At 36.0% G+C, this 10,890-nt stretch overlaps 1 long non-coding RNA gene across 1 annotated transcript; it reads right to left on the bottom strand.

Moving 5' to 3' along the window:
• Positions 1–9,697: 9,697 nt before the first annotated feature.
• Positions 9,698–10,571, bottom strand: LOC107881417 (uncharacterized). Its single transcript, XR_016122639.1, has 2 exons — positions 10,048–10,571; positions 9,698–9,911 (listed from the first exon to the last, which is right to left on the bottom strand). It is a non-coding gene; the product is annotated as an uncharacterized LOC107881417 (long non-coding RNA).
• Positions 10,572–10,890: the final 319 nt, after the last annotated feature.

Here is a 10,890-nt window from a genome sequence, read left to right as displayed (position 1 = left end):
CTTTGTAGACATGTCAGATAAATTGTACTTATTTTGTAGTAGAAATATGTATCAATTTTAAATTTGTATAACGAAATTCGTCATTACAGCTAATCGATACCACTAGGGATGTACTTACTTCTTATTTGGTTTTGAAATTGTGCTTTTTTTTGGAGTCGCCGTCGTCGTTAGCATACTTAATGTTTAGATTGTTTGCTTGAGCTATTTCGTAGAACTCGATATATAAACAGATCTATAGTTTCTCTTTATGGAGGTATAAAAGTGGCTCGTCACTGTTATGCAATATATAGGCAATATAGGGTTACAATTGCACAATAAACCATAAATACAAACGCAAAATACGTATTATAGGGTGGCAATATGAGGCCAATAAACATACAACACGCAGGCATCCAGTTTAGAGTACCTTTAATTTATACATTGAAAAGAAATCATCACCCAACCTTAATAATACCACGAAGGGAAAACAAAGACAACACATTAACATGGCATCACCCACCATAAAATTAAGCAAACCAGCACTTAACCTCACCCAGCTGCACAAATCCTACCAAATGCAAATTATTAGAGGTCCATTAAAAGATCCATGTCGTTGGTCTTCTTCCTATCTGTATGCACTAGGCTATGATGAGGCATTCCCTCTCCACCAATATTCAGCACTTGCCAGACACCAGCTACATCAATTTTGGTCCAATTGTAGTCTAGGTGAGACAATTGAAGCATAATCTCGGAACATCTCAAAGTCGTCGTTGAAACATTCAACCATTTCATGGTTAAATTCTTGGGAAATAGCTCTAAATGCCACCCTTTTTATAATTTAAACTGAAAATACCACATTTCCCTTAAAATTTTAAAACTATCACCTATAAATATATATTTATTGTCCACTTATTGCACACATATCACTTTCACTGATTTTTTTTTTCTTCTCTCTATCGCGCCTCTCACCCTCTCTGTCGCTTAGCTCTCTTTGTCTTCGTTGCTCAAGTCTCACTATCTTTTCGATCAGCTCTCACTCTTTCTTCTCTCTTTCACCGTCGCGAAGCGCTCGCCTCTCTTGCGCTGCTCTCTCTCATGTAGCTCTCTCTTTCTCTAACGCAGTGGTCTTCCTCTTCCATCGTTCACCTACAAAAGGTACTATTCATCATCAATTTGAATTGGTTTGGAGGTTTCTCTGAAGTTGGTTTAGGGTTTATGGGTTTCTATGAAATTGGTTTGGGGATTTCTTCGAAATTGGTTTAGGGTTTAGGGGTTTCTCTAAAAGGGTTTAAGGGTTTGTCTGAAATTGGTTTAGGGTTGAGGAATTTCTTTGAAATTGTCTGATTCTGATGATTCCTTATTTGAAACATTGAATGGGTTTGTTCTTTGTGAGGTTAATTCTTGCATTTGATTTGGAATTCTGTTGTTTTGCTGTTGTTATTGATGTTTTTGTGCTGTTTTTTGCTATCGTATTGCCAATTTAGTGGTTTTGTATTGGCATTTTAGTGTTGTTGTATTGCTAGTTTACTATAGGTTTTTTTTTCCCCATTCCATTATGGTTTTAATGGTTTTAGTGATTTATGCAATTGAAGTCTGTGTTTCCTATTTATTTTATTTTTTTTCATTCAAAGAGGGAAATTGTAGGTCATTCTTCAAGATATTGAAATATATCATAATGGCAACATATACATATGTGTATATATGTTTATTGTGAAACTGCATATGGAGTAGGAAGCCATTATTTGGATATGTAAAAGTTGTATAAAAGCAAGTATCAAAACATTGAGGGAAGTGGAATTTGACAGGGTTCTCAACGATTACACTTCATATTATGCTTATAGTATATATGAGGTAAATATGATAATGTTTGTCAATTGAGTTCAGTCTTGCCTTATTATTTGGGAATTCACTCTGCCCCTTCATTATTTCAGAAAATCCTTTATATGAATATGCACACATGGAAGCTATGCCGGAGGTGCTTTATATGGTGATCCATAATGTCGGTGGTGATGGCTAATTGCTTTACATGGCACATGAACTATTTCCATTTTGTACACACGGCAGATTAATTGTCCTCCATTTGGAGTACGAATATGCATTAATTTTAATTTTGTCAAACCCAATTTGGTAGTACGTGTAATGAATACTAGTAGGGATATGTTTGTCATTTGGTTTTCAAATTGGGTTTTTGTTTTCCAATTGCCGTTGTGGTTAACATACTTAATATGTACATTGTGAAGTTGAACTATTTCGTACAGCTCGATGTATAAATATACTTGCTCTTTATGGAGGTATAATAGTTTACTTGTTTGAAACGTTGTGTTTGTTTTCACTAAATTCTGTTCATTTTTGTATCCATTTTTTACATTTAGGTCCTTGTAGTTTTCTTCATTTTTCTGTGATGAATACAACCATATACATAACACAAAATTTGCATAATTGGTTGAAAAGTTAAAGGTCAAAAAATGGAGATATGTCAAAACTGAAAAACAAAGGAAGTGCATAATTCGTTTATGCCTAAAACGCGATAAACTACCGTAGGGATACAGTGGTGATAAAAGGGTGCTAAAAATTGTTGTTTGTGTTTATTTTGGGTTCCTTGTTTTGTTTCATTTCATTCACTTTTCTTTACTCATTACTAGTTTATAATTGGATGATTACAGTGGCGATAAAAGGGTGCTAGAAATTGTTGTTTGTGTTTATTTTGGGTTCCTTGTTTTGTTTCATTTAATTCACTTTTCTTTACTCATTACTAGTTTATAATTGGATGATTAGAAGATTAATTTGTGTCAATTATTAATACAGCAATTACATATATGAAGAATAAGACGAACAACATATCATTTCACCAAACATAATCACACCACCAAATATAATCATGCTTTTCTCCAACCCATCACCAAGCATTTGCATATTTATTAATACCATCTTTTTTGTTTTGTAAATAGTTTTTTCATTGTTATTATTTGATAAAATTATTTGTGACATCGTACGGTGTAATTATGATACAGCCGAGTGCATCTTTTTCAAAGGCACGTTGTTTCTTTCTCCTCTTCTTCTTCTTTTCGAATGAAGTAGCCTAAACCCTAAATCCATTGACGAGCCCTAGTCAATATACATACAATAGGGTACAATATTAGGCCAATATACATGCAATAGAGTAGCAATATCAGGGCAATATTTTTTGCAATACGATAGCAATAGTATGTCAATATACAGGCAATAGGGCGGCAATATTCGTACAATAGATATATACAATATAGTGGCAATATTAGTACAATACACACACAATAGGATGGCAATATTAGTTCAATCTACATACAATACGTAGACATCCATTTCATACTATATTTTACACATACAAAATAAATAGCCATCGAACCCTAACAATATTATCCAGCAAAGGGAAAACGAAGGCAACACTTTCCCATCGCATCACCCAACACAACATCAACCAAACCAGCATTCACCCTTACCCAGCTGCACAAAACATGGAAAACGCAAATTTTTAGAGGTCCATCAAAAGATCCATGTCTTTGGCCTTCATCATCTCTGCATGCACGAGGTTATGATGAGTCATTCCCTCTCCACCCATATTCACCACCTGCCAGACACCAGCTACATCAATTTCGCTCCAATTGTAGTATGGTGAGATGACCGAAGTATAATCTCGGAACATCTCGAAGCCATTGTTGAAACATTCAACCATTTCATGGTTATATTCTTCAGATTTTGTGAATTGTTGGACAACATATTTCTTTGTCTCTTCCAATTTTAATTTGAGGGACTCTAACTCTTTGCTCCGACTTATTGCGTTTAGAGTTTGCTTCACTTCTTCAGCATATGCTTTGTTCAACTTGTTGGCCATGAATATCACATTTGCTCTCCCACCAATCTATTGCCTTTGACAAATATTGGAGGTCGTGCTTCACGACAGAGATTTTGTCAAGCGGATCATTGCTCTCAGCCTCCACTTCCAGATGAAGTAGGATAGTGATTTGGAGTTAGAGGTGGAGATGGGAACGGCACATGCCATGGCTGGTCTCCCAGGTAACTGACATGGTCGTTTGGAGGGTGTACGTCGATATCTTTAAGTATTGTAGGGGACAATTCATAGCTGCAATCTGCAAAAATAAAATAAAATAAAAAATGAAGGTACATTCAGTCTCCAGTTTACGTTTTGAAAACTTGTAAACAACAATATGGTCAGCTTTACTGGACAATGTTTGCCTTTGAGTAAGAATAATTTCCTTTCCCAAACATGACGTTAAGAAGGTGCCTATGCTTCAGTTATATATACGAAGCTTCAGTGATATAGGAACTTCTCTAATTTATATTCTATTTAAGGAGTTAGTTACATCTCTATATATGACTAAATTGGGTATGTAGTTGGTGCATTAAATTGATGGGATTACAATGTACACCATTTGCTCCTTCGCTGTAAGTTAGAGTATTAGAGCATTACATGACAACAATAAAATTGGATTACAAACCAAAAAAAAAAAAAACCAAACCTTAATGGAAAATTGGAAATTGTGGATTTCAGGGCAAAAATGGACTATGTAACTAAGCAATGTTTGTAAATTAGAAAAAAAATACAAAACGAAATTGCAAAGTTGGCAAATCGGAAAATTACCTTACTAGGAAATTGCCAAATTCTGAATTTACTCAAATTAGGCAAAGATTGAAAATGACAAAATCTGAAGAACAACGAAAATACAGAAACATTATATGGCTGAAAAACACATACAAAGCGCTGCAAATAAAATTGGAAACCTTGTCTTCCCTGCTGTTTGTATTACCAATCTGATGCACACGATCCAACAGTTCAGCAAATGTGATGGTACGTGGAACTATTAAGCCTTTTGAGTCACACCCTTCGTATTTGCACATCTTCTTTAAGGTTACCCATTTTTCATTGTAGCAAACCAGAATAACAATTGTCTCCATTTCTAACCATGACAAAACAACATTTCATTAACACAATACAACCACAATAATTAGGCACTACAATGGCAATAGAACAACAATATAACAGCAACATAACGGCAATATGACAGCAAAATCACAGGAACACAATAACAATACAACACTAACACAACAGTGAACAAGGATTCATCACAATCACACTATACAGATCTTCTACATCAAATGGAAAATCCCAAGTTTCAAGATTCACATATCCAGAGCAATCTAAATGCAATTGGTAAAAACACAAATGGATGAGCATGAAGATTCAAAAAACCTAATCGAAAGCAATTGAAGCCAAAACCAATTTCACAAAAACCCAAGCAATCAAAATAAAATCAATTTCACAAAATCCCACATATATTAAGAAAATAACCATCAACACTACCTACTTCAAGGTCGGCAATCTAGTAGACTAGCTTCAAGGTTGCAAGTAGCTATTTAGAAGACATACCTTAAATATGGGGTCGAGGGAGGGGTTCGTGATTCAGAAGAGAAAGCGAACACAGAGACAATGAATAGAGAGCTGAGAGAGAACTAAATTTCAGAAAAAGTGATATGTGTGCAATAAGTGGACAATAAATATATATTTATAGGTGATAGTTGCAAAAAAATTGAGAAGATGTGGTACTTTTAAGTTAAAATTATAAAAAGGGTGGCATTTTGAGCTATTTCCCTAAATTCTTCAAATTTTGAGAATTGTTGGACAACATATTTCTTTGTCTCTTCCAATTTTAACTTGAGGACTCTAACTATATGCTCTGACTTATTGCTTTTAGAGTTTGCGTCACTTAGCATATGCTTTGTTGAATTTGTTGTGGCTAAGTTTCCCATAACTTGGCAATGAATATCACATTTGCTCTCCCACTAATCTGTTGCCTTAGACAAATATTGGAGGTCGTGCTTCACTTATGAGATTTTGTCAACCGGATTATTGCTCTCAACCTCACTTTCAGATGAAGTAGGATTGTGATTTGGAGTTAGAGGTGGAGATGGGAACCGCACATGCCACGGTTGGTCTCTCGAGTAACTTACATGGTCGTTTGGAAGGCGTACATCCGATATCTTCAACTATTGGTGGGGACAATTCACAGCTCCAGTCTTAAAAAGATAAAACGTTAGCTTCAATCTACAGTAAGTTGAGAATGATTAGCTTTCCCAGACCTGACGTTAACAAGGTGCCTATGTTTCTCTTATACATAGCAACTTGTCTATTTTATATTTTATTCAAGGAGTTAGTTAGAGCTCTACACTAATAGAAATTGGGTATGTAGTTGGGGCATTAATTTGATGTGATTGCATTGTACACCAATTACTTATTAGGTGTAAACTAGAGCATTAGAATAAAGGCAATAAAATTATAAAGAAAAAAAAAACCTTACTGAGAAATTGGTAAGTGTGGAATTAAGGCAAATTTGGAAAAACCTAACTCAAAAATTGCAAAATTCTAAACATACAAAAATAGGGAAATTCCAAATGTCGAAAAACGAAAATAACAAAATAGTGGTGTACATTAATAAATTGAGCCGACTTTGAATCGACTATTATGGTTTGCCAAAATTGGTACCGGCAAATCGGTATCGGTACCATTTCGGTACCAAAATGATACAACGAAAAAATGAACTAATTCAATATTCAACACCAAAATAAGTGATGCCTAAGTTACAAATTCAAAGATTCAACATATTTAATATCCATCAACATTTTCAATATTCAATATCTATTAACATATTCAATATCCAAATCCTAATCAACATATTCAATATCCAAATCAACCAAATCAATATTTATCCATCAACATATTCATCAAATCCAAATGGTTAAAACTCATGCATTATGGCTTACAAACAAAAGAGTTAAACTTATGCCTTATGACTTACAAAAATACAAACACAATCCAAACATAAATGACAAAAGCGTTTGAGAAATTGAAAGGCAAGCGAGAGACAGAGAGCGAGAGAATGAAAAAAAATTATATTTCAATAGAGTACTATTCGGTATACGGTATTGACCGGTATCAAAATCTTGATAACCATACCATACTCGATGCAATATCTATCGTATCAAATGAAACGGTATGAAATCGGTATAAGGATACGGTTTCGGTATTTCGATTTAAGATGCCCACCCCTAGTGTACATAATAAAAATGCACTAACGAGGCAATGGAAAGCGAGATTAAGGCAATATAAACGAGACATACCCACAATACATACACAATAAAGGCGCAAACAAACAGCCCTATAATAACAAAATAGTGCAGTACATAATACAAAGGCACTAATGACTCAATAAAAGGTCAGATCCATGCAATACAAACAAGACAAACCTATAATACAGACACAATAAAGATGCTAGCGAATGGCAAATATAAACGCAATAGATACTCGTTGTATAGGATCTTAGGAAAACATCTTCAACTGTAAATATATTAATAATCACAGATACAACAACCAAATATAAGGTCAATATATGGAAAAAAAAAATGGAGTAGGGAACTAAGCAATTTGGAAATTTGAAAAAAATTAAAAACGAAATTGAAAAATTGAAAAATCAAAAAAATGCCTCACTAGGAAATTGCCAAATTCCATATTTACGCAAATTAGACAAAGATTGACAAAATCTGAAAAAGGACGAAAATAGGGAAATTCCAAATGACGAAAAAGGAAAACAATAAAACAGTCATATACAAAAGCAAGAATAATACAGTACAAAATGAATAGCGGAGCAATATGTAAGGCAATAAAAACACAATATGCCCAGAAAACACACACAAATCATTGCAAATAAAATTGAAAAATTGGGAAAATATGAAAATTGGTGTAGGGGCATTTTTCTTCCAGCAGCTACAGATGGGCCTAGGTTGCTGTTAAAAGCAAATGGGTGGAGTTCCCCATGTGTCTGAGTTCAAGAATCAGGCCCAAGAGTGCTTCTAAAGGTTCGTGGAGCCTTAGGAAGAACTTTGGTTTCTTTCACCAACAAAACAAACAGCTGCTTACATATCAATATTTTGGCTTGGCTTGAGAAACTTGTGGCATGAGGAACTGAGCATTCATGAGTTTAGCATTAGAGAGAGAAAGCTTGGATTTCTCATGAGAAACAGAGGTTCAAAGCAAAGGGAAAGGAAATTTTGGGAAGATTTGTTGAGGGAAGAGAGGAAAAGATGAGGGCGAAAGAATGGGTGACTTGAGCAAATTTCCAGCCTTGATGAAAGCTTCGTCGCACTCTTAGAGGGTTTGCTAGAGGAGAAAAAGGAAGGAGATGGGAGAGAAGAGCTTGAAATTGAAGGGTTCAAGTAGTGAGTGAGGATGCTTGCTCTGGATGTTTTTGCTAGGTAGGAGATGCCCCCCTTTTTATAGGTAAGCTCCTTCTTCCCAAGAAACCCTAGCTGGTTCTCCCTAAATCTGCCAAGTCTTCTCCTCCATTTCTCTTCTCTTTGTTCGATTCAACCTTTCTTTTTTTATGAAATTTCCTTAATCCAAACACACTGAGACAAGATTTTTTGGAGCTTTAAAGTCTTCCCACAGCTGTCTTTGTGTCACCTTCCTATCTCTGGCAACACACTCTCTTCCTTTCTTTCCTTATTTTTTTGGCAAGAGTTGGCAGGGGAAAGAAGTGGATAAAGGTGTTGGTCTGAAGGGTGTTTTGCTACCAACAGCCTGCACATGTGAATTTCCTTTGCTTTTAACGATGGCTTGTTTTGGATTTGGCTCTAGTAATGTGCTGGAGATATTTTCAAGGGCGCTAGAAATTTTCCACAATGTTGGATATTTTATAAGGTGTTGGGCTGGGCTATTTTCTAAGGTGTTGGGACGTTGGTGTTTTATTTCCAGCTGCCTATAAGTTTGCCTTGGTTTCGTCAAGCTGTTGGAAGTAGCCTATCTGCGTGGATTTTGCTTTGGACAAGTTGCTAGATATTTTGATTGATGTGAGATAATTTCAAGTGTTGTAGGCCATTGGATATTTTCCTAAGGTATTGGGTTATCTCTCTCTTGCTTACCCATATGCTTGGGCTCAAGAAATAGATTTGAGTTTTGATGCTCCTATGCAGCCCAAAACTTCCACTCCTTGGACCATCAATGGGCCCGTGAATACTGTAACCATTCATACCACAACACGCTCAGCAAGCCCTATGAATTTGTATGGCTTGCACCCTCTTAAGCTTGTAGTGTGACTTGGTGCTTGAAATAAATATTTTTGGTTGGTGTTGCGTGTTATTTGGCGTGCTTGTGCTCGAGCTTTGCCATATTATAAAGGGCTATGGTGGCGCCTAATGGCGCTTGACTAGATAATAAGCACGGGTTCATAGAGTCAGTACATTTTACAGGCTTGTTACGACCTTTTGCATGGCAGTTACGTATTTGCTCAAGTGTGCAAGACATATGACGAACTCTTGCATACCAAAGTCTAGTTTCTTCCCAAGTTAGATGTCGTACTGGGTTGGAAATATATTGGGCCCAGCCTTTGATTTTTTGGGCCTCAACAATTGGCAAATAGAAAATTGGAACATAGGAAAAAGAAAATTAGGTAAATAAGAAAATTGGAAATCAATTGAAATAGCAAAACTGGTAAATAGGAAAATTACTGTACTGAAAAATTGGAAAAATTGGTAATTTTGCCAAATTAGGCAAATTTTTAAAATAAAAAAGGGGAAAACTAAGAAATTGGGAAATAATTTATTTTTAGCCTTAAAATTGCATTAACTTTTAACTCCATTAGTCTTTTAACTCTGTTAGTCTTTTGCTGCAATCGAGAATCTTTCCATTTTTTATTTATCAATTTCCAGTTTTTCAAACAAAACCGTAAAGCTACAAATTTTCTCTGACAACAATCCTTTTGCCGTCAAGGATAGCAGCCTGCTTACTGGAGGTAAGCCAACTAGGCGCAGAGCTGAACTTTCTAGAATTCTTGCAATGTTGTTTGGAAATCCCTTGCAAGCTTGGCATCTTCTACCTGCTTACTGGGCTGAAATTATCAACAACAAAAAAGATGGATTTTTTATTTAGAAAGAAAGAAATGTCAGAAGATGCAGGGAGAACAATGTTAATAATTGCAGATCAAGATTCAAAAGCAGTGATGAGAGAGAGAGAGAGAGACGCACAGCTTTTGGCGATGGTCGAAGAGTGTCCTTGGCAGTGTCGATAGCATCAACCAGTCGGCAGAAAGTGGAAACGGCAGTGTTGATCTAGAATATTCCGGCAGCCACCGCCTGTGACGGAGATGCTGATGCCTTCTTTCCCCTTCCTCCGCTATTCTGCACATCTTGAAAGCTCTTTTTTTTTTCTTCTTCCTAATTTCTTAATAACATCACACCTTATTTGAGATTGATGGAATAGTAAATGGAATTAGACCATAAGGAGTGGGATGGGATCTACCACGTCTTTGTATGTATCTGTAAAAGCAAGTCTGGGTAATTGGGCCGACCTTCATACGGGTTCAGAAGAGTGAGTAGACTCGGAGTTAAAAGACTAATGGAGTTAGAAGTTACTGCAATTTTAAGGCTAAAAATAAATTATTACACGTGTCGCATTCCCATTGGTGGGTACACCAGCCAGCTGGTGTACCGGGTACCTACAAAAATTTGTCCTACAACTCACATCACAGTAACTCCTAATTTTCCCCAATTAAGTCCGACACCAACCCAGAATAAATACCCAAAAATCATGGACTCTAACCCCACATCAAACCCAACACTTTCAATTATTGAAGGAGGGGAGACTGAAACACCAGCAAAGTCAGCAAATTCACTGACTGCACACTTGGTCCATGGGCTACTGCAATGTCTACCATGTTTTGGGAAAATCTCCATGCATACATAATTTCACAAATTTTTGAGGGCCAAGCTAGGTGGGGTCATAAAAAAATGCACAATTCACTCTCGTTATCATGCCCGGATGCATCTCCTACATATAAAGGGTGTGAAAGCAAAAAATTGTAAATACCC

This window comes from Prunus mume, linkage group LG1, assembly GCF_029339155.1.
Source record: "Prunus mume cultivar Tortuosa linkage group LG1, ASM2933915v1, whole genome shotgun sequence".
NCBI lineage: Eukaryota > Viridiplantae > Streptophyta > Magnoliopsida > Rosales > Rosaceae > Prunus > Prunus mume.
This window is presented reverse-complemented; position numbering and strand designations above follow the sequence as displayed.